The sequence below is a fragment of the Schistocerca cancellata genome, unplaced genomic scaffold, assembly GCF_023864275.1.
Source record: "Schistocerca cancellata isolate TAMUIC-IGC-003103 unplaced genomic scaffold, iqSchCanc2.1 HiC_scaffold_952, whole genome shotgun sequence".
NCBI lineage: Eukaryota > Metazoa > Arthropoda > Insecta > Orthoptera > Acrididae > Schistocerca > Schistocerca cancellata.
Genome location: NW_026046960.1, coordinates 50,001 through 55,000, shown reverse-complemented (window position 1 = coordinate 55,000; position 5,000 = coordinate 50,001). Strand labels below are relative to the sequence as shown.

The window sequence follows — 5,000 nt, the reverse complement described above, 5'->3', positions numbered from 1 at the left end:
TGCAGGCCCACATAGATAGATTATGATAGATTATATACGCAAATGCCCCTATACATGCTGAACGTCCGTACACACAAAATGAACCACACGTCAGCCACACACTCTATCACACACTACTCTCTGCCTGTAACAGACACAGATACAACTACTAAGCACCAGCATGGACCAACGTCCGGTGCATCCTATCCGCCACAGTACACCAACTACGCTATGATAACCAGACCGGGAGGTCCAATCATAAAACAGAATACCCCACTCGTCCGACAACCACAATTGCTCAGAGAAGCCACCAACACCCACACATGTCCTACACAGGGGTGCACCCATCACCACCACACTGCCTCGTCTTACAGCACAAACACACTGGCAGGAATGAAACACACAGGTCTGCCGCAACCACAGACACGGCTCGCCCCCTCTCACTGGCGAAAAGCGCATCCCGACGTGACATAACTCCTTTGACACACTGACGCTGCCTCGGGCATCCACGTCCTACGGTCGATATCAACGAACCTCCCCCCCCCCCCCTCCCCCCCACAACACGCCATCCCATACCACATTGTGTACCGTACCCAAACCTAACGTGTACTGTACTACAACGCAATGTGTACCATAACACAACCCAGTTTGTACCTTAACCTAACCTATGTCACCTTAACCTAACCTATGTCACCTTAACCTAACCTATGTCACCTTAACCTAACCTATGTCACCTTAACCTAACCTATGTCCCCTTAACCTAACCTATGTCACCTTAACCTAACCTATGTCACCTTAACCTAACCTATGTCACCTTAACCTAACCTATGTCACCTTAACCTAACCTATGTCACCTTAACCTAACCTATGTCACCTTAACCTAACCTATGTCACCTTAACCTAACCTATGTCACCTTAACCTAACCTATGTCACCTTAACCTAACCTATGTCACCTTAACCTAACCCATCTTGCACCTTAACCTAACCCATCTTGCACCTTAACCTAACCCATCTTGCACCTTAACCTAACCCATCTTGCACCTTAACCTAACCTATGTTGCACCTTAACCTAACCTGTGTTGCACCTTAACCTACCTCAATTTGCACCGCAATGTAACGCAATTTGCACCGCAATGTAACGCAATTTGCACCGCAATGTAACGCAATTTGCACCGCAATGTAACGCAATTTGCACCGCAATGTAACGCAATTTGCACCGCAATGTAACGCAATTTGCACCGCAATGTAACGCAATTTGCACCGCAATGTAACGCAATTTGCACCGCAATGTAACTCAATTTGCACCGCAATGTAACTCAATTTGCACCGCAATGTAACTCAATTTGCACCGCAATGTAACTCAATTTGCACCGCAATGTAACTCAATTTGCACCGCAATGTAACTCAATTTGCACCGCAATGTAACTCAATTTGCACCGCAATGTAACTCAATTTGCACCGCAATGTAACTCAATTTGCACCGCAATGTAACTCAATTTGCACCGCAATGTAATGCAATTTGCACCGCAATGTAATGCAATTTGTACCGCAATCTACCCCCACATTGTGCCTTAACCTAACCCACGTTGTGCCTTAACCTAACCCACATTGTGCCTTAACCTAACCCACATTGTGCCTTAACCTAACCCACGTTGTGCCTTAACCTAACCCACGTTGTGCCTTAACCTAACCCACGTTGTGCCTTAACCTAACCCAAGTTGTGCCTTAACCTAACCCAAGTTGTGCCTTAACCTAACCCAAGTTGTGCCTTAACCTAACCCAAGTTGTGCCTTAACCTAACCCAAGTTGTGCCTTAACCTAACCCAAGTTGTGCCTTAACCTAACCCAAGTTGTGCCTTAACCTAACCCAAGTTGTGCCTTAACCTAACCCAAGTTGTGCCTTACCCTGCTCTGTAATTGGCATATGACACGTTACATTAATGTATTGTCCAACCGCAACCCGCTCAGAATGTTGTGTACACAGCTACGTGTCATCTCCCCATAACAGCTGCATTGCAGTGTGGTACGCCATAGAGACGTGTGGGAGTAATGGACGCAGTGGATGGCGATCAGCATGAGCCGTCTGTTCATGTAGTGGCGCGTGTATGCAGACGTAGTAGTCTCTTCTCACACAATGTGATAGCACGGTGCCCCGCGTTCCACATCTGCGACATGCTACAGAGGCCGGTTGACAGTTGGTCGCGCAATGGACATCGCATACGTACGGGGGCACCTTCCACGTGCCCTCTAGTCGGGCACATTTTGTTGCGTGGATGTGAGCGGATGTAGTGTGTCTTGACACCTGACAGGCAGGCATGCAATAATAGTTGACTTTGCAAACGGGGATGGACGTGTACGTTTACTGGTGACGTTACGCAAATGAACAACTGGTAACCCGTTGTGGTGCGGTTGTCCTTGCTGGAGGTACATCTGTGAGGGCAACGATCGGTACAGCTACGAAGCGGTCCCCACCATACCAACGAACGTGAATGTGAATCTGGGTGTGAAGCGATACGCGGCTGTGGGTGGGTGGGACTGTCCCCGGCCGGTGAGGGGGGGCCGCCCGGCGTGCTGGCCGCGCGGTGCGTGGGCGCACGCGCTACAGCCGGCTGGTGGGGGCGCCCAGTGGCAGGCGCGCCGGCCGACGGACGCGGCAGGCGGCGCAGCTGCGCGCCGGGGCACCCTGCGCGCGGCGCCGTGCAGCCAAAGTGGGTCCTCGCCGGCCCGGTGCGAAGCGCGGTGGACATCTGCAGTGTGCTGGTCCGATTGAGGACTGTGTGCGTTGAGGATGCGCCGCCGCCCGGCACTCGGCGCCGCGACGCCGTCTGCTGCTCGGTCGCCCCAGCGGTTCTCGCTGGTGGTTTGTATCGCAGTTGTGCAGACGTGTTGGCACGTGCGCTGTGCTGGGAGAGTTCGCTTCGGCACCCACGTGGGGCCTTTGCCCTTCTGTGGCGCTGGCGTTGGAGCTGCCGGTCACCGTAGGTGGCGCGTGTTGTCTCCCGCCGGCAATGCCACGACAGCACGCTCCCGGGCCTCTGTCGGCAGCGGCAAGCTCAGTTGGGAGCACGGGTGGTCGCACCTAAAGCGTCTACTCGCCTAACTCCGGGCGATTGCGCCTCTCTCGAACCCGACCAAGTACTTAGGACGGCGCTGCGCGCCGCCGGGACCTGAGAGGGTTTCGAGGTGTATTGTGCAGGGGAGCTCAGCCTCCTCCTGTTTGCAGAATAATTGAGCGGACGCTTGCGTGTTCGCGCGGGCCCCTGGGACACACTCCCGGGCGGCCGGCTGCTCAGCTCTAGTTGACGCAGCTCCCTGGTTGATCCTGCCAGTAGTCATATGCTTGTCTCAAAGATTAAGCCATGCATGTCTCAGTACAAGCCGCATTAAGGTGAAACCGCGAATGGCTCATTAAATCAGTTATGGTTCCTTAGATCGTACCCACGTTACTTGGATAACTGTGGTAATTCTAGAGCTAATACATGCAAACAGAGTCCCGACCAGAGATGGAAGGGACGCTTTTATTAGATCAAAACCAATCGGTCGGCTCGTCCGGTCCGTTTGCCTTGGTGACTCTGAATAACTTTGGGCTGATCGCACGGTCCTCGTACCGGCGACGCATCTTTCAAATGTCTGCCTTATCAACTGTCGATGGTAGGTTCTGCGCCTACCATGGTTGTAACGGGTAACGGGGAATCAGGGTTCGATTCCGGAGAGGGAGCCTGAGAAACGGCTACCACATCCAAGGAAGGCAGCAGGCGCGCAAATTACCCACTCCCGGCACGGGGAGGTAGTGACGAAAAATAACGATACGGGACTCATCCGAGGCCCCGTAATCGGAATGAGTACACTTTAAATCCTTTAACGAGTATCTATTGGAGGGCAAGTCTGGTGCCAGCAGCCGCGGTAATTCCAGCTCCAATAGCGTATATTAAAGTTGTTGCGGTTAAAAAGCTCGTAGTTGGATTTGTGTCCCACGCTGTTGGTTCACCGCCCGTCGGTGTTTAACTGGCATGTATCGTGGGACGTCCTGCCGGTGGGGCGAGCCGAAGGCGTGCGACCGCCTCGTGCGTGTTCGTGCGTCCCGAGGCGGACCCCGTTGAAATCCTACCAAGGTGCTCTTTATTGAGTGTCTGGGTGGGCCGGCACGTTTACTTTGAACAAATTAGAGTGCTTAAAGCAGGCAAGCCCGCCTGAATACTGTGTGCATGGAATAATGGAATAGGACCTCGGTTCTATTTTGTTGGTTTTCGGAACCCGAGGTAATGATTAATAGGGACAGGCGGGGGCATTCGTATTGCGACGTTAGAGGTGAAATTCTTGGATCGTCGCAAGACGAACAGAAGCGAAAGCATTTGCCAAGTATGTTTTCATTAATCAAGAACGAAAGTTAGAGGTTCGAAGGCGATCAGATACCGCCCTAGTTCTAACCATAAACGATGCCAGCCAGCGATCCGCCGCAGTTCCTCCGATGACTCGGCGGGCAGCCTCCGGGAAACCAAAGCTTTTGGGTTCCGGGGGAAGTATGGTTGCAAAGCTGAAACTTAAAGGAATTGACGGAAGGGCACCACCAGGAGTGGAGCCTGCGGCTTAATTTGACTCAACACGGGAAACCTCACCAGGCCCGGACACCGGAAGGATTGACAGATTGATAGCTCTTTCTTGATTCGGTGGGTGGTGGTGCATGGCCGTTCTTAGTTGGTGGAGCGATTTGTCTGGTTAATTCCGATAACGAACGAGACTCTAGCCTGCTAACTAGTCGCGTGACATCCTTCGTGCTGTCAGCGATTACTTTTCTTCTTAGAGGGACAGGCGGCTTCTAGCCGCACGAGATTGAGCAATAACAGGTCTGTGATGCCCTTAGATGTTCTGGGCCGCACGCGCGCTACACTGAAGGAATCAGCGTGTCTTCCTAGGCCGAAAGGTCGGGGTAACCCGCTGAACCTCCTTCGTGCTAGGGATTGGGGCTTGCAATTGTTCCCCATGAACGAGGAATTCCCAGTAAGCGCGAGTCATAAGCTCG

At 52.7% G+C, this 5,000-nt stretch overlaps 1 non-coding gene across 1 annotated transcript in view; it reads left to right on the top strand.

The window, feature by feature from the left end:
- Positions 1–3,289: 3,289 nt before the first annotated feature.
- Positions 3,290–5,000, top strand: part of LOC126149766 (small subunit ribosomal RNA) — a 1,909-nt gene continuing 198 nt past the window's right edge. Inside the window, exon 1 of the ribosomal RNA XR_007531118.1 lies at positions 3,290–5,000. This exon is cut by the window's right edge and continues 198 nt beyond it. This is a non-coding gene — a ribosomal RNA (small subunit ribosomal RNA).